Raw genomic sequence first — 19,034 nt, forward strand, 5'->3', positions numbered from 1 at the left:
ACATCAGACGAACGTTTACCATACGTTCAAAGAGTTTGCAGACACAACTTGTGAGAGCAATAGGGCGAAAGTCCTTAGGGGAAGTACCCAGAGACCCCGGTTTGCGAACAGGGAGGACAACGGCATCGAGCCAGTCCTCAGGGACTGACGACGACTCCCAGATCCGATTATACAGACTCAGTAAATACTGAGACGTGCTCGGAGGGAGATGGCGAAGCATCTCATAATGAATACCATCGGAGCCCGCCGCCGTAGAACCGCAGAGGGCCAGGGCAGAACGAAGTTCAGAGAGAGAGAAGGGATCATTATAGGGAAGCTGAAGATGAGTGCAGAAATCTAAAGGACGAGACTCAAGGACAGGTTTACGAAGAAGGAAAGATTGGGGAAGATGAAGACCAGAGCTAACAGAAGAAAAGTGGGAACCCAGTTCGGAAGCGACCTGCAACGGGTCCGCCACAAGAGTATCATGGAGGCGAAGGACCGGTGAAACATCGGGAACGAACTTACCCGCTATCTTGCGGATACGCTTCCAGATCTGGGCCAGAGGGGTTTCGGACGTAATTGTCGAGACATAAGATGCCCAACATTCACGTTTAGCCGTACGGATGGCCCTACGGGCCACCGCACTCGCTTTCCGAAAGAAAAGAAAAGAATCGGTCGTCTGCCTACGGCGGTGCTTCTTCCAGGCTGCACGCTTACAGCGGACAGCCCGAGCACAGTCCGCATTCCACCAGGGAACGCACTTCCGTGGACCCCGAGAGGAAGAGCGAGGAATAGAGCGGAGGGCAGCGTCGAAGACAGTGTCATGAAAAAGGAGGAGAGCGCGAGAGAGGGGCAGAAGGGAGAGGTCAGAGAGAGTAGCACTGAGGGAAAATAGGGTCCAGTCCGCCTTAGCAAACTGCCACCTAGGGAAAGAGAGGGAAGGGCGAAAAGAGAAAAAGGAAACAAGGATGGGGAAATGATCACTTCCATGGAGGTCATCAAGAACCTGCCACGTGAAATCTAAGTAAAGAGAAGAAGAGCAGAGAGAAAGATCAAGACAAGAAAGGGTGCGAGTTCGAAAGTCCAAATGAGTGGGCTCACCAGAATTCAGAAGAGACAGGGAAGAAGAGAGGAGAAACGGCTCAAGGAGGCGACCCCGGGTATTCGTCAGAACGTCACCCCAAAGAGAATGACGACAATTGAAGTCACCCAGCAGGAGCACAGGCTCCGGCAAGGAGTCTAGGAGGTGTTTCAAATCAGGAAGAGAGAGCGGGACACTCGGGGGGAGATAAATGGAACAAACTGTGTACCATTTCCCCACAAAGATACGAGCAGCAGAACAATGGAGAGGCGAAGGAAAAAGTAAAGGAACAAAGGGAACATCAGCCCGAATCAAGAGAGCAGAAGAATTAGAAGCCCCAGCAATGGCTGGGGGGGGGGAGAGAAAGGAATAGCCACGAAAACGACCAGGACGAGCACCAAGCATTGGCTCCTGGAGACAGACACAAAGGGGCGAAAACCGCGAAACCAGAAGTTGGAGTTCGAGGAAATTGGCGTAATAACCTCGAACGTTCCATTGAAGAATGGACAACGACGAGAAGAGAAAGGACAAAAACAGAGAACAAGGAAGAAACAAAGGCGAAAGAGCAACAGAGCACGTTAAAGAATATCAGGGTCGGGATCAGGGTCAGCAAAGTCAGGGTTAGGGGGCATGGGTAAACTGAGCAAAGACGGAGGGAAGGAAACGGGAGAACAGATCAGAGGTGGGCGGGCAGGGTCCGGAGGAGGAGGAGGAGGAGGAGGAAGAGGAGGAGACAACGGAGAGGATCCGTCAAGGACAGCAGCAGGAGGAGGGGGAGTAGAAAGAGGGGAGCGCACCCCAGCAAGAGCAGCAACCGAAAGGGAAGCAGGGTCCAAAGAAACCTCCAAAGCAGGAACAGGGGGCGCAAGCACTGAAACGGGAGGGGAAGGAGCAACAGAGCCAGAAGGAGGAGCTGAGGAAGAAAGCGAAGCCTTCTTACCCGCCGGGGAAGAGGAAGGAGAGGAGCCAGGCTTACGCTTCTGACTTAAAGAGACCGGTGTCCCAGCAACTACGTACCGGGCAATGGATTCCAGTGTCTCAACCGGAGAAGCCGAACGAGAGCACACACGACGGCCGGTAGGAGAGCGATGGACATCCGCCCGCACCGACAGGCGGTGGGGAGAGCTGATAGATGGAGGAAGAGGATGGGAAGGAGGACCGGAGGGGGACGAGGAAGAAGACACAGAAGACACGACAGACCGGGTAGAAGGAAGGGGAACCCCAGACAGAGGACCAGGAGGAGGATCCTTCGGGAGAGAACCCGAAGGAACAGAGGAGGGGGCAGTGGGCGCATCAGGGTCCAAGGCCCGGAAACGGTTGTGAGTCTGAGGAAGGCGGGAAGGACGAGGAGAGGAAGAGCGCAACACGCGAGCATAAGAGATATTAGCATAAGGCGGGAGCCGGCGAACCTGGCGCCTCGCCTCAGGAAAAGATAAACGCTCCCGGTGCTTCAGGCTGAGGACGGCTGCCTCAAGCTTGTAATGGACACACGCACGGGAGAAGGTAGGATGGGCCTCACCACAGTTGAGGCAACGAGCCTGGGGAGAAGTGCACTCCGCCTTAGAGTGACCTTCGCCACCACACAAAGGACAGAGAGAGACAGTCCCGGAGCAGCGGAGGGCACCATGCCCAAACCTCCAGCACTTGTTGCAGAGCCGAGGAGAAGGAATGTACTCCTGGACAGAGCACCTGGCACCAGCAAGAATGACAGAGGGTGGAAGGGTCCTACCATCAAAGGTAATCTTCACAACCCGGAGGGGTTGACGGCGACTACCACGAGGGGGACGAGTAAACGTGTCCACCTGGAGAACAGAATGGCCCTGGGCAGCGAGGATATGTCGAATATCGTCGTGGCAGTCGCGCAGGTCCCGAACACCGGTTGCAACATGGGGCGGGAGCAAGATAGTGCCAACACTGGCATTCAACTGAGCGTTTTTCGAGACCCGAACGGGGGTCTCGCCAAGGCAGGACAAGGCAGCCAAGCGGGAAGCAGCATCCTGAGAAGGAGCAGCAACGACACGTGTACCGAGACGAGTGGGGTTGAAAGTAATGGAGGCATCCACGGAATCAATGAGATGTCGATGAAGGGAGAAATCGTCAGGAGGCGCAGAATCAAGAGGGAGGAGATCAAAATATTTGGCCCACGAAGCGGGACCAAACAAGGCTTGATAGGTAGCAGAACTGGAAGGAATCGAGCGAGGGCGGCCGTGACGAAGACGGCGGTGAGAACCCCCCAGAGAGAGAGGGGTTAAAAGGCGCAGTAGTTACAACTAGAGAAGGAGCCGCGCCAGGGGACGAGGTAGTCACCACTGGGGGCTTGGGGCTCGACCCAACCACAGAGGAGGGAAGGGAGCCAGGGGAAGGAGTCAGAGAGGCCAAAGGAGGAGCAAGGTCGGGGCCCAATGCAGCGGAGGCTACAGAGCCCGGTCTTCCAATACGGACCGACTCGGGGGCTTGGTCGCCCACCCCACGAGCCTGAGAAGGGAAGCCAGAAGCAGCCGAAACAGGGGTTTTCATCGTGACGAAAAGAAAAATTCACTCACGAATGTGCCCCCACACCCACCATGGAGCCACAATTAGAGGCAGGACACCCAACAAGAAGCTATCGCCGATCTTGTCGGGGCCTCCTAGGGGTGCGTCGTGAGTTTACGCCCCACAAACGCCACCTTAAGAAACCGACAGTCCGTCGAGATCGGGTTCAGTGACGAAGTGGGGATTGACAATAAAAGGTTCCCCTCGCTCTCGACGTCGGGTACTGCAGTTCTACGGGTGCATGAGTATGCCTCCTCAAGCACCCGGGCGTCAAAATAGAAGAAGTCCACGGAAGAACCAGAACGAGCAAAAGGTCGGCAGGAAACGGCAAGCAGATAGGAGAAGAGGGGGGAGAAAAACGAAACAGAAGGAAAAGGAAAAGGTGCCCAGCAGAATTGGAGAGGACGGCAGCAGGAGCACAAGGCTAGAAAAGGACAGAGGACTGTCCGAAGGAGCATCACACTCCGGCAGCCGCCCACGAAGCCCCCACACGGCGACAACGAGCTGAGCGGGGAGGGGGTCTAGATCTAACAGTATTTATGTCATGGGTGACTTTAATTTTAGCGGAATAAACTGGTTGAACAAAACAGGGAATAGTGAAGCAGAAGATTTTCTAGAATTAATTGACGATTGCTTTCTTACGCAACACATTAAGGAACCAACACGGGAAAATAATATTTTAGATTTAGTGTTAACTAACAGGGAAACGCAAATTAATGACATCGAAATAGGGAGTGAGCTAGGGAGCAGTGATCACAAAGAAATCAGATTTAGCATAGAATGGAATAGACCAGTAGGAGAAAATTCTGTTAAAGTGCCAGATTTTCGAAAACCTGATTTTAATAGCCTAAGAAATTTTTTGGGTCAAATTGATTGGAAAGTCTTGGGTATGGGGTGGGGGCCGGTCTTGGAGCGAGACATGAACCCAGCGATAGGTGACTTAAATGGGGATTTCGATGTGGATTCAATATATAACTTATTTAAGAATATTCTAAACAAAGCACAGGAACGTAGTATACCATACAAATTGAATAGATCGAATACTAATGACCCAAAGTGGATAACAAAGAATTTGAAGAACCTTATAGGTAAAAAGAGAGCTTGGTACAAAAGGATTAAAAATGGGGAGGTCACTTTAGAACAGGAATTCGTACAACTGGTTAGAAATGTTAAAAAAGAGATAAGGAAAGCAAAAAGAAACTATGAAGTTCGCATAGCAGGGCAAGCAAAGACAAATCCTAAAGGGTTTTTTCAGTTATATCGTACCAAGACTAGGGAAAGGATAGGTCCATTAAAAACTGAGACAGGTCAAATAACAGATAGTGATGAAGAGATGAGTAGTATTTTTAATAAATATTTTGTATCTGTATTTACTAAAGAGGAACTTAACAATATGCCTTCAGCCGAACAAGTCTATGTGGGTGGGGACGAGGACAGGTTGACGAGTTTAGCAGTTACCAGGGAGGATGTTCTTAAACAAATAGTAAAACTCAAACCAAACAAATCCCCAGGGCCGGATGAAGTGTTTGCCAGGGTGCTTAAAGAATGCAAAGAGGAGCTTTGTGACCCACTGTCAACCATATTTAATAAATCAATAGAGACAGGCAGAGTGCCAGAGTTTTGGAAAGTTGCTAATGTGATACCAGTTTTTAAGAAAGGAGATAGATCACTTGCGTCTAACTATCGACCAATTAGCCTAACGTCTATTGTGGGAAAGTTACTCGAATCTATAATAGCAAATAAAATTCATCTTCATCTTGAAAAACATAAATTAATAATTGAGTCGCAACATGGTTTTATAAATGGCCGTTCATGTTTAACAAATTTGTTATCTTTTTATTCTAGCATTGTTGAGGCAGTTGATAGTGGTAAGGATTGCGATGTTGTATACCTTGACTTTAGCAAAGCTTTTGATACAGTGCCACATGAAAGACTGATTAAAAAGATAGAGTCTCATGGTATTGGGGGTGCTATATTAAGCTGGATTAGGGCATGGCTATACCAAAGGAAACAGAGTTAGTATAAATGGAATCAAGTCAGAGTGGGAAAATGTTGTAAGTGGAGTGCCTCAAGGCTCTGTCCTGGGACCTCTGTTGTTTATAATATATATAAATGATTTAGATTCAGGTTTGAGTAGCAACATTTGCAAATTTGCCGATGATACGAAAATCGGTAGGGAAATTAATTCGGAGGAGGACTCACTATCACTTCAAGTTGATCTAGATAGGGTTTTGAAATGGTCAAAGGATTGGCAGATGCAGTTTAATGCTGATAAATGTAAAGTTCTGAGGTTAGGTAATGATGATAGAGTTACAAGATACGAGCTAGATGGTGTTGTGATTGCGAAGTCGGATTGCGAAAGGGATCTGGGAGTTATGATTAGTAAGAATTTAAAACAAAAGGATCAATGCATAAATGTTCGTAATAAGGCAAATCGGACACTTGGATTTATTAATCGCAGCGTTAGTAACAAGACACCTGGTGTGGTTCTCAAGCTATATCTTGCTCTAGTTAGGCCCCATTTAGATTATGCAGTTCAGTTTTGGTCGCCATATTATAGAATGGATATAAATTCACTTGAACGTGTCCAGCGTAGGATGACTAAGTTAATTCCCCAAATTAGAAATCTTTCATATGAAGAAAGATTAACAAAGCTTAAGTTGCATTCACTGGAAAGGCGAAGAGTTAGGGGTGACATGATAGAGGTTTACAAGTGGATGAATGGACATAACCGGGGGGATATTAATAGGGTATTAAAAGTATCAACACAGGACAGAACACGAAACAATGGGTATAAATTGGATAAGTTTAGATTTAGGAAAGACTTGGGTAAATACTGGTTCAGTAACAGGGTTGTTGATTTGTGGAACCAATTGCCGCGTAACATTGTGGAGGTGGGGTCCCTCGATTGTTTCAAGCACGGGTTGGACAAGTATATGAGTGGGATTGGGTGGTTATAGAATAGGAGCTGCCTCGTATGGGCCAACAGGCCTTCTGCAGTTGCCTTTGTTCTTTTGTTCTTATGTTCTTATGTACCCGGGCCACAGGTCAGCCAAAACGCAGGTCCACTGAGGGCACCGTCGTGGAGGCCGTCAACCACACGTCCAGCTGGTCTGCTGGCAGGTACTGAGCCACCAAGGCTGGTACGGCCACTCCACGAACGATATAAGGGGTACGCCCTAGACAGGAGTCTCGTGTGATATCACAAATCACCCTCCTGTCCTCAATACCCCAGTGGATGATCGTCTCCAACAGTCGGTCCCGGGTAAATCCTTTTACTGCCACTCCACTGGCAGGCTAACACACCACAGTGTTCTTCCGGGGGGACGACGTCACAACAGCTGCAGCAAACTTCAAGGTATGGAGACTGGCTGCCTCGGGTAGACTGACTCCACTTCCATCACAGTGGTCCCAGGTCGGCTCTGTAAGCAGACACGTCATCAATAACCGGGACACTAATACACCTCACTTACGGGCTCGGGCACAAACACCTGACGTATCCAGCCCATAGATGGCGCTGTCGTCGGAGCACCACCTCACCAGAGGTCAGGAGCGGCGGTGTTGAGCGCGGAACCAGACTGGAAACTGGTCCTCGAGGCCAGTACACACTGTCCTCACCAGGTGTCGTCGTCCGTTTGGCGGGGGTTTCGGGAGCTGACCCACAGATGGCGTGGTTGTCACTGCTCCAGACTCGGACGCTGGATCCGGGTTCGTAACAGTTCAGACCAGTGGGTGTTTGTTCAGACCAGTGGGTGTTTGTTCAGACCAGTGGGTGCTTGTGAATTTCCTCCCTACTCTCGTCTTGTCAACTCAATGAAAGTCTTCCCTTACCTAAAATAACGTCATATAATGTTAGTCTCTTCCAAATGACTGACGAAAGTTCATTCATCAAGAAGAGTTAAACTTGTTGTTGTTGTTTAAGATTCGCTACTTGGAACAAAAAGTTCCAAGTAGCACGGGCTATGGTGAGCCCGTAGTGGACTTACCTGGCACAGGAGCGGGGATGTTAAACTGCACAAAATCACAATTATTCAAAGTGACTGAGTACATGCAGTTAATCTATTCAACATTATACCATTGTATGTGAAGTTTTCACGTTAATATTCGTTGCAGTGTGTGGCTACTGCGTGAATAATATACGTAATTATATGTTCGAGGTGTTTTAAGAGCTAAATGAACTGCTGGAAGGCTTGGTCTCGAGTCGTTAGTTGCCATCTACCACTTTGCAAGAAAGTCCTAAAAGAATTTTGGGCGTTTTCACGCTTAAAGTATATCGAAACGAGTGGTAAATATTTAGATAAACCCTCAAATGATCATGAAATGACTACATTAGTAACGATTTTGATGGTAAATTGTAACGGCGACCAGACGTATCTGGTAACCCCTCCTTCACTCTGCCCTCCGCCCTCAGACAACTATCACCACACTCAATGCTCCTCCTTCCTCATCTAACGTCAAATTGGCGTCAGATTACCAAAAGGAATATGCTACCAAACCTCAATCAACTATATAATTAACCTCATTAAACATTAAACTTCGGTATAAAAAGTCGTAGTTTCAAACTGCGAGTACGTGCAGAGAGCCAGAATTTGGCTCCAAAATGTGGCTCAGGCGTCGAATTTGAAATGCTTGGGTTATTTTGAAAACTGGAGGGGGGGGGGGGGTAAAATGTGACCCATCGCCGCTTTCAGTAATTGGCATATTTTCAGGTTTTCTGGGTGGCTGAGTTTAGTGCTCTTTTATATATATATATATGATAATGCGAACAAGCCTGAATGGTCCCCAGGACTATATGCGACTGTGAGTTAGGGGTGTGAGTTTTCAGTCATATATCATAATCAATGATGTTCATAGATTTATACCTTCTCCAGAGGGTTTGCTTAGTTATCAAAGCTCATTAAACTATATGTTTCGTCCATCTAGTTCCCTTTTTTATTTATTTCTCCTTTTTGGCACATATTTTTTGAACGAGTTCAGGAATGACCCATTATTTATTTCCATTTAGGCATATATCAAGGTCCGCTGGTGTTGGTATAGTATTGTAAGTGTTTGCTGGGGGCATGTTGGATAGCGAGTGTTTGCTGGGGGCATGTTGGATAGCGAGTGTTTGCTGGGGGCATGTTGGATAGCGAGTGTTTGCTGGGGGCATGTTGGATAGCGAGTGTTTGCTGGGGGCATGTTGGATAGCGAGTGTTTGCTGGGGGCATGTTGGATAGCGAGTGTTTGCTGGGGGCATGTTGGATAGCGAGTGTTTGCTGGGGGCATGTTGGATAGCGAGTGTTTGCTGGGGGCATGTTGGATAGCGAGTGTTTGCTGGGGGCATGTTGGATAGCGAGTGTTTGCTGGGGGCATGTTGGATAGCGAGTGTTTGCTGGGGGCATGTTGGATAGCGAGTGTTTGCTGGGGGCATGTTGGATAGCGAGTGTTTGCTGGGGGCATGTTGGATAGCGAGTGTTTGCTGGGGGCATGTTGGATAGCGAGTGTTTGCTGGGGGCATGTTGGATAGCGAGTGTTTGCTGGGGGCATGTTGGATAGCGAGTGTTTGCTGGGGGCATGTTGGATAGCGAGTGTTTGCTGGGGGCATGTTGGATAGCGAGTGTTTGCTGGGGGCATGTTGGATAGCGAGTGTTTGCTGGGGGCATGTTGGATAGCGAGTGTTTGCTGGGGGCATGTTGGATAGCGAGTGTTTGCTGGGGGCATGTTGGATAGCGAGTGTTTGCTGGGGGCATGTTGGATAGCGAGTGTTTGCTGGGGGCATGTTGGATAGCGAGTGTTTGCTGGGGGCATGTTGGATAGCGAGTGTTTGCTGGGGGCATGTTGGATAGCGAGTGTTTGCTGGGGGCATGTTGGATAGCGAGTGTTTGCTGGGGGCATGTTGGATAGCGAGTGTTTGCTGGGGGCATGTTGGATAGCGAGTGTTTGCTGGGGGCATGTTGGATAGCGAGTGTTTGCTGGGGGCATGTTGGATAGCAAGTGTTTGCTGGGGGCATGTTGGATAGCGAGTGTTTGCTGGGGGCATGTTGGATAGCGAGTGTTTGCTGGGGGCATGTTGGATAGCGAGTGTTTGCTGGGGGCATGTTGGATAGCGAGTGTTTGCTGGGGGCATGTTGGATAGCGAGTGTTTGCTGGGGGCATGTTGGATAGCGAGTGTTTGCTGGGGGCATGTTGGATAGCGAGTGTTTGCTGGGGGCATGTTGGATAGCGAGTGTTTGCTGGGGGCATGTTGGATAGCGAGTGTTTGCTGGGGGCATGTTGGATAGCGAGTGTTTGCTGGGGGCATGTTGGATAGCGAGTGTTTGCTGGGGGCATGTTGGATAGCGAGTGTTTGCTGGGGGCATGTTGGATAGCGAGTGTTTGCTGGGGGCATGTTGGATAGCAAGTGTTTGCTGGGGGCATGTTGGATAGCGAGTGTTTGCTGGGGGCATGTTGGATAGCGAGTGTTTGCTGGGGGCATGTTGGATAGCGAGTGTTTGCTGGGGGCATGTTGGATAGCGAGTGTTTGCTGGGGGCATGTTGGATAGCGAGTGTTTGCTGGGGGCATGTTGGATAGCGAGTGTTTGCTGAGGGCATGTTGGATAGCGAGTGTTTGCTGGGGGCATGTTGGATAGCGAGTGTTTGCTGGGGGCATGTTGGATAGCGAGTGTTTGCTGGGGGCATGTTGGATAGCGAGTGTTTGCTGGGGGCATGTTGGATAGCGAGTGTTTGCTGGGGGCATGTTGGATAGCGAGTGTTTGCTGGGGGCATGTTGGATAGCGAGTGTTTGCTGGGGGCATGTTGGATAGCGAGTGTTTGCTGGGGGCATGTTGGATAGCGAGTGTTTGCTGGGGGCATGTTGGATAGCGAGTGTTTGCTGGGGGCATGTTGGATAGCGAGTGTTTGCTGGGGGCATGTTGGATAGCGAGTGTTTGCTGGGGGCATGTTGGATAGCGAGTGTTTGCTGGGGGCATGTTGGATAGCGAGTGTTTGCTGGCGGCATGTTGGATAGCGAGTGTTTGCTGGGGGCATGTTGGATAGCGAGTGTTTGCTGGGGGCATGTTGGATAGCGAGTGTTTGCTGGGGGCATGTTGGATAGCGAGTGTTTGCTGGGGGCATGTTGGATAGCGAGTGTTTGCTGGGGGCATGTTGGATAGCGAGTGTTTGCTGGCGGCATGTTGGATAGCGAGTGTTTGCTGGGGGCATGTTGGATAGCGAGTGTTTGCTGGGGGCATGTTGGATAGCGAGTGTTTGCTGGGGGCATGTTGGATAGCGAGTGTTTGCTGGGGGCATGTTGGATAGCGAGTGTTTGCTGGGGGCATGTTGGATAGCGAGTGTTTGCTGGGGGCATGTTGGATAGCGAGTGTTTGCTGGGGGCATGTTGGATAGCGAGTGTTTGCTGGGGGCATGTTGGATAGCGAGTGTTTGCTGGGGGCATGTTGGAAGGATTGGGCTATAGGAAGGATTGTGCTACAGGAAAGATTGGGCTATAGGTAAGATTGGGCTACAGGAAGGATTGGGCTATAGGAAGGATTGGGCTACAGGAAAGATTGGGCTATAGGTAAGATTGGGCTACAGGAAGGATTGGGCTACAGGCAGGATTGGGCTACAGGAAGGATTGGGGTACAGGCAGGATTGGGCTACAGGAAGTATTGGGGTACAGGCAGGATTGGGCTACAGGAAGGATTGGGCTACAGGCAGGATTGGGCTACAGGAAGGATTGGGGTACAGGTAGGATTGGGCTACATCTCCAAATGTATATTTGCCAGATAATTTGGCACTAAAAACAAAACGCATATATTATTGTTTAGACTAAATCCACTACTCATTACTTTCCTGAAGTTGTCGTATATACACTACAAAATCTGCGTGTAAATCACGACAATTAAAAAGTAATGAAAAATGTGACAGTGTCAGACCACGAAGGAAGAATTGAAACAGGAATTTCCGTAAGTATTTTCGTATTTAATAATACATCTTCAGAAGGGTGTTTCAATTCTTCCTTCGAGGTCTGACACTGTCACTACAGAACATGAATGTATTTAACGTTGCAATGAATAATGAGAACAATTATTATATGGATGGCGTAATAATAGGGGAACATTAGCGCCTCTGGTGGTCAGATGCTTAACTGTATTAGAGGTTGACAGTTTAGATATTATGGTGAAGTAAGGGTGAGTGGCGCGTCTGGGAGTCCCGCTTCTTAACGTGTGGCTCAGTTGTCGACCAGCCGCCGCCTGGCAAGGGTCATGTTGATTACTAGTGTGCAAATAAATTTGTGTTGCAGATATCTTTATATAGAAAGGATTGTTCGGGTATGTTTTATGTTGTTATTCCTTATTATTTTGTATATTTTATGTATTTAGACAAAATATAGAGGAGATTGTCAGGTGGCAGCAGCCATAGGTGTACCTGCGAGTTAAGTCATTAGGGCGCTTGTGGTGGCCTTAATAGCAATGCCAGTAGCTAGCCATCAATCTTGAGGTTATCTTTAGATGATTTCGGGGCTTAGCGTCCCCGCTGCCCGGTCCTCGACCAGGCCTTCTTGTTGTAATACATCCCCAGGAAGCAGCCCGTAGCAGCTGCCAAACTCCCAGGTACTTATTTACTGATAGGTGAACAGGTTCATCAGGGTGAAAGAAAGTGGCCATTTATTTCAGCCTCCACCGGGGATCGAACCCGGAACCTCAGGATTACGAATCCGAAGCACTGTCCACTCGGCTGTCAGGCACCTTAAAACAACCCAAAGAGAGACCTTCGACATATTTTGATGAAAATCTGAATGAAACTAGACATTTTGGCCACAGATTGTGTGAAGATGGTGGTGGTGGGGGGGGGGGGGTGGATTAGGGGAGTGCAGGTTAGTACGATAAGCATGATTCAGAATGATGGAAGGAGAAGGGCTCGTATGATCAATTGACTTAAGGGCCACCATCTACAGTGGCCTCGACGGGAACAGGACGGCGGCGCCTTGTCAAAGGTCAGCCTTCCTACTCCCCCCCCCCCCTTATTTTTATTGAGGATTTGTCTTGTGTATATTGTGAACAAGAGGAATGACTCGGCATTTACGACTTGAGTGGTTGAGCGGGTTCATGGGTTAATCCCCAATATGAGAGGAACAGCACACCTATTTTCTGTGTTACATTGTGGCTTGTTGAGCTTGAAGCTGTTGTCCAGCCTGTCTATGTCAAATATTGCATTTTAGAGAAGTGGTCTGTATTAATAGCCTCCAATTTGGTCAGTATTATCATTTTTTTTTGTTTAATTTGTAATACTGACCAAGTTGGAGGTTATAAATACAAAGCACTTCTCTAAAAGACTTTACAAAGTATAAAGCAATGCATTAAAATAGTATTACAAAGGCCTCGGCTGTTAATTATTTATTTATATATCTACAAGAAGTTACATTGGGTTTCTGAGAGTACATAGCATGAAGTGTTTACATTCTTGTAAAGCCACTAGTACGCATAGCGCTTCGGGCAAGGCCTTAATCTAACAGATAATATTAAGGAGGTAATTTCTAGGAAAATTTATAGGCTAATCTATCAAACTCTGTAACAATTTAAACATTTATAGTGTTAGTCCTTCAAAGATTCGTGGTAGTGACAGTTGAACAAGTTCTGGCATGATTGTTGTTGCTGTCTTGAACTTTCTCCAAAGCGGAAAATCATTGATGTGTTTTTGAAGTGAAGTTTCCATATTAGGACACAGTAGGCCAGATGGGACCACAACAGAGACTCGTACAGTTGAATATTCAATGTTGTTCGTTTAAGTCAAAGATTCGTTTAACTATTCTTAAGGATTGTTTTCATATTAACTGAGTCCCAGATGTTCAATGGCTGGTACATCATAACTCCTAGGTAATATTGACTTAAATTTACCAGAGGGCCACCATTTCTCCATAGTGCCCTCTACGGCAACAGGAAGCCGGCGGCTTGTCAAAGGTTCCCCTACGGTTCCTGAGGAAATTGTCTATCTGTATTTTGAGTGCGCAAACTGCTGCATTATGACATTAAAGGTAGTTTGATAATATGCACAACGTGTCTTGTAGCTAAGCTAAAGGTGACTTGTAATGTTTAGCAACAAGTCACCCTAGATTGTTTAGTGTGTTGACGACGACGTTTCGGTCCTGGACCACTCTCAAGTCCACTTGAGAATGGTCCAGGACGGACCGAAGCGTCGTCATCCCTTCACCTGCTAGTGTGTGGTCTGGTCAAACTACTTCAGCCACGATATTGTGACTCATCGCCTGCACTTAGTGTGTTAACGACTAGGGCGATGGAGTGGTCATATCAGGATGGCAATTGTGCAAATAAATGTGGAAGATAATTGTTTCCATCTTGTTTACTCTGCGATATAAAATAGTTTCACCTGTAAATGTTTATTTTTGACAATGTAACCACTAGACTTCTAACGTTGGTTTGGTGCTCATAGACCATATACTGTACTTGAGAGGTTTTAAGCATGTTGTTTATATAATTTAGGCCAATACACAGCTAAATAAATTAATAATACACAGTACGTTTATCTAAGATTAGCTAAAGGTTTGTTTTTAGTGGAAGACCCTATTAAGATAATGTGTTTCTATGTAACTTTAAAAGAACATTGATGCTTAACAATAGCCTCATGAGTCCAAGACAAAAATGTATTCCGTTAGGCTATTGCAGTCTTATCAGTCTTGCCTACTCGCTATTGTTGTTACAATCTGTAATTAATCTCCATTGCAGTTTCACCTTTTCCAGTGATTGGTTCCAGTGTTCTTGAAATTCATAATTATATTTTCCTACTCGATTGTATTTGAAATAAACTGTTTATACTTACCCTGGTGCTACATAGCCTTCCCTGTTTGGTGCATTCTTTTGATAATTACTTATACTTGCCCTAAATATATGTAAAAAATATTTTTTCAGAAGTGTGACACGTGTGGACAAGTGTTGGATCAGAGGAGTCAAGGTAAAGTGCTTATTTAACAACTAGTTCTGGGGAGGGGGAGTCTGGCCCTAGCTTCGGTGCGGGCAGACGTGTTGAATCGGCGCTCCAGCAGTTTGGTGTTGTTTGCCCGTTTCGGCCGGTTGGGGGCGGGTGTGTGTCTGCTCGCCTGTGCTGACGTGGCGTTACGATGGGGGTCCCTCTACCCCCAGTCGTCCGGGCTCAGTCTGTGGGACTAGAGTTCTCTGTGGGGGCTGGTTACCCGGAGATTGCCCTGGCTTGTGAACTGCTCTCTGTCCCTGTGTTTGCGATTTATGGGGTAGAGTTGGTAACGGCCCGTAGGGCCACTGTGAAGTTTGCAGAGGAGGCGGCGTATCGCGATTTTCTCCGGCGATACGAGGGGCGGACACTGCCCCTGCCGGATGGTGCGGGCACTGTCACCCTCTCGGATAGAAGTGGTGCACTTACTTACATCAGTGTGCATGGGGCTCCCTTGGAGTTTCCAGAGGCTCTGCTACGGCGGTATTTCGGGCGGTTTGGCGCAGTTGTTAGTGTGAGAGTGAACGTGGTGTCTTCTAGTCCTCTTAAGGGTGTGAGGTCTAACATTCGCACCCTGGGCATGAGACTCCGGGCGGATATTTCGTCCTCTGTGCGCCTTATGGGGTACAACGTTCGGGTGTTTTACGCCCGTCAGCCGCGGACGTGTTATCGTTGTGGTCTTTTGGGCCATCAGGCTGCTGACTGTTCTGCGCCTCCTGTTGCACCAGTGAACCTCTTCAGTGAGGAGGATTTTCCGCCCCTTCCTGTGGGGGATGATTCGGCGAGTATGGACGTCTCTTCGGCTGAGGAGGTGCCCTCTGTAGCAGCTGTTGCTCCCCCTGTTGTTGCCGCATCTCCTCCGGAGGTTGTGTCCTCGCCTAGTGCTCCAGCTGGTGACCCTGAGCCTCTTCCGCCTGCCGTTTGCTCGGTCCCCTCGTCTTCCAGTTCTTCCTCTGCTGTGTCTGTCCCGGTCCCTGCACCCTCGCCGTCTGTCCCGGCTGTGCTGGGAGCTGAGGTGGATCCGGAATTCCCTCCTGTGCCTGGCCTGGTGCCCCGTGTGGTTGAGGAGGCTGCCGTGCTGCGGCGTGTGTCGGTTCGCTCGGTTGGTGCTGCGCGGGTCGCTGAGTCTGCCTCCGGGTCTGATGATGTGCGGCCCGAGCCTAAGCGTTCCCGGCGTTCTTCTGTGTGGGCTGATGTTGGCGAATTCGACGAGTGTCGTCCTTCCGTTGACGGTGGCGTGGCTCCGGATGTGGTGCACACTACGGTGGTGGCGGAGGTACACTTGCCTGAGGATGCCGGTGCCGGCGTTTCGGCCTCAACCTCTGGTCCGGTGTCCGAGGGTCCTGCGTCGGATGGCTCCGGTTCTTCGTGGGCGGTGGTTCCCCCTGCTGTAGTTGGTGGTGAGCGGGGTGGCCTGGTGGTGATGTTGAGAAAGGATGCTCGCTCTGGATGTTCTGTGGCCCCTTCCTCGTTACCCGTTTCCTCGGCAGCGGTCTTGCCGCCTCTTCCGTTTCCTGCAGTCCCTTCCGTGTCTCCTGCGGTATCCGTGGAAGTGCTATCGTCTCAGCGTCCGACACCTGCTCCGATGGCGAAGGCGTGGCAGGCTCGGCGTCCCTCGTCCGCTTCTCCGGTGTCATCTGCTTCCTCGAAGGGCGTGGTTGGCGCTCCCCAGCCTCGTTATGCGACTTGCGTCAGTGACCTTAGGCTTTGGCCGATGCCGCCAGATATAGATGTTCCCGAGTTTATGATACCCGCTCGAGCGCGGGGGATCAAAAACCCTACCGACCTTGAAGATCTCGTCTGGGAAGCTTACAAGTCGAAATATCCTCGTGAGCTGTTCCCGGAGAAGTACATTTCTCACGATGTTCCTCGCAAGTGATTTCTATGTATTTTGTGTTGCCTGGTTGTGGGGTGTGTATGTGAGTGGGTGGGGTGGGTATTGTTTCCCGGTTCCTGCGTGCTCCGGTTTGTTTTGTGGGTTTTTTTGTATGGCTCGTGGGGGGGGGGTGTGTGGTTCCTATGCGTTTGTGTGTTCGGTTATGGATGTCGTGTGCACTTGTTTGTCATATTGTGTGCCCTTCAGGCTGTTGGCGTGTGCTCTTTGTTATGTTTTGCCTTCCGTTTGTTATGGCGGATCTGTTTTCTTTATTGTTATTGTCCTTATTCTTGTATGTTTCTCGCCTCTCTGTATGTATTTGAGGTGTTAGCAGGCTTGTTTTGTGTGCATTTTGTCCTGGGGTTTTCCCTTATGTTTGTATTACACTGTGTTACTAATTGTGTATTGTTTGTATATGCATTTTTTTGTGGTCAGCCCTTCTGGCTGGTCTTCTATTGATTTGTTCCTTTGTCCTTGTACATATGTGTGCTTTGTACTTTTGTTCTGTGTTATATTTGTTCTGTTTTTCTTGTACGTTATACGCATGCTTGCATGTAAAAATAAAAAAAAAATAAAAAAAAAAAAAAAAGTTCTGGGGAGGAGCGGGTGGAACTAGATGGACGTAGAAAACTTTACATTCTTGTTACACTAACACTGGTTTGTGCCTCGGAGAGGCTGCAGGATCCAGTAAGTTCAGTAGAACTTCGGTTTCAACTCCTTTTGACCATGTCGTAGCTCAGTCGATTACGGCAGCGTCTGGGATGCTCTCGGATGCAGGTTTGAATCCTCGTCCCGGCCCTTGTGGATTTGTACACTCTTGTTAGCAGGCTGAGAGCTTTTCTTTCCCATAGATTTATTTATAGAAGAGTTAGCAATAAGTCGGCTGGGTTTATTAACGTATTGTTTTTAGGTCCCATTTAGATTATGCAGTTCAGTTTTGATCGCCATACTAAAGAATGGACATAATTCACTATAACACGTCAGTTAGGATGACAAAGTTAATCCCGTAAATTAGAAAGCTTCCGTATAAAGAGATGTTGGAAAAACCTTAACTTGACATGATTGAAGTGTACAAGTGGATGAATGGGCATAACAAGGAAGTTATTGATAAAGCTTTAAATGAAGATAAGTTCAGATTTAGGAAATACCTGGGTAAATACTGGTTTGGTAACTGGGTTGTGGATTTGTGGAACAAATTACTGAATTATGTGCAGACGACGAGTCACAATAACGTGGCTGAAGTATGTTGACCAGACCACACACTAGAAGGTGAAGGGACGACGACGTTTCGGTCCGTCCTGGACCATTCTCAAATCGATTGTGGATCATACTACTGGATCACTGGATCCATATTACTGGATCATAATAGGCATAGGAATCTTCGATAGGTTGAAGCTTAGGTTAGACGTATATGAATGAGTGTAGGTGGATATAAATAGGAAGTGCCACGTGCTGGACAATAGGCCATCTGCAGTTTCTTGACTTACGTTCTACTAGTTTACACTCAGAACGCGACTCTCCAATCAGCTTACATCTGTATCCTCAATTGCTGCTAGGTGATCAAGGGCGAACATTTAACCTTGAATGTTTAATACAAACCAAATGATGGGTAGCAAAGATGTATGGTAAGGAAAAAGCTGGGTAGCGAGGCAAGTTTTGGGGTAGTGAAGAATTAGAATATTGTTCAATGTGGGTGATAAAGACTTGCTGTGAAGAGTAGGTAAAGAATAAATTGAGAGATAGGAGAATTATCTCAAGAACCTTAAGAAGAATTATCTTAAGACTTGGACTGGCTGGCATATGCATTATATCTCATTAATGCATATGCCAGGGGGGGGGGAGATCTCCCCAAAGGCATAAACTGCTAGGTCAGGTCATCCACAAACCCATATCCAATGACTCCAAGGTCATGGGAAGCTTGACCTTCCCATGAAGTTGGAGGATTATTGTTGGGTTTGTGGATTTGGAATGAGGGAAGAAGCGGGCTGGATGAGGCAGTTTATGTCTTGGGAAATATTTGAAATCATTTCATTTAGAGATGACTGTGAGCAGAAATGACACGCTATAGTAGTCATTTATAGTGAAGATGATAATGTATTTTCCAAATGAGAAAAAATTATGCGTGGCGAAAACTTAAGTTGAGATAAAAGTATGTTGTCAACAGCTCTACAATAAAAGATTTCATTGTGGAAGAGATTCCCGCCCGAAAGGTCGGCCATCTTGGCGCGCAGTTTGAACGCTCCTGGCTGGACTTACTTTCCACACCTCGCCTGGAGCTCATCTTTGAATTCAGCTGGCTTTTTTGGGCCAGTGTGTGCTCACTGCAGCTACCCAGGGGCTCACAGCATCGGGGGAGGCCGGAGCCTCCCTAATGGACGCCATATTTTGGAGCCAAATTCTGGCTCTGTGCACGTATTCGCAGTTTGATATAACGACTTTTTATTTCCAAAATATGCCAAGTGCTGAAAGCGGCGTTTGGTCACATTTGTCCCAATCCCCCATGCAGTTTTCAAAATATCCCAAACATCCCAGTTTCGAGTCCTAAGCCATATTTTGGAGCCAAATTCAGGCTCTCTGCACGTATTCGCAGTTCGAAATTCCGACTTTTTATACGCAACATAT

The 19,034-nt window shown here is 48.0% G+C and overlaps 1 long non-coding RNA gene across 1 annotated transcript in view; it reads left to right on the top strand.

Annotated features, from left to right (window-relative positions):
• Positions 1 to 11,738: 11,738 nt before the first annotated feature.
• LOC138359924 (uncharacterized) overlaps positions 11,739 to 19,034 on the top strand; it is a 148,652-nt gene continuing 141,356 nt past the window's right edge. The window contains exons 1-2 of the long non-coding RNA XR_011226156.1: positions 11,739 to 11,887; positions 14,482 to 14,521. This is a non-coding gene — a long non-coding RNA (uncharacterized lncRNA). The remainder of the gene's footprint in view (positions 11,888 to 14,481; positions 14,522 to 19,034) is intronic.

This window comes from Procambarus clarkii, chromosome 94 (genome assembly GCF_040958095.1).
Source record: "Procambarus clarkii isolate CNS0578487 chromosome 94, FALCON_Pclarkii_2.0, whole genome shotgun sequence".
NCBI lineage: Eukaryota > Metazoa > Arthropoda > Malacostraca > Decapoda > Cambaridae > Procambarus > Procambarus clarkii.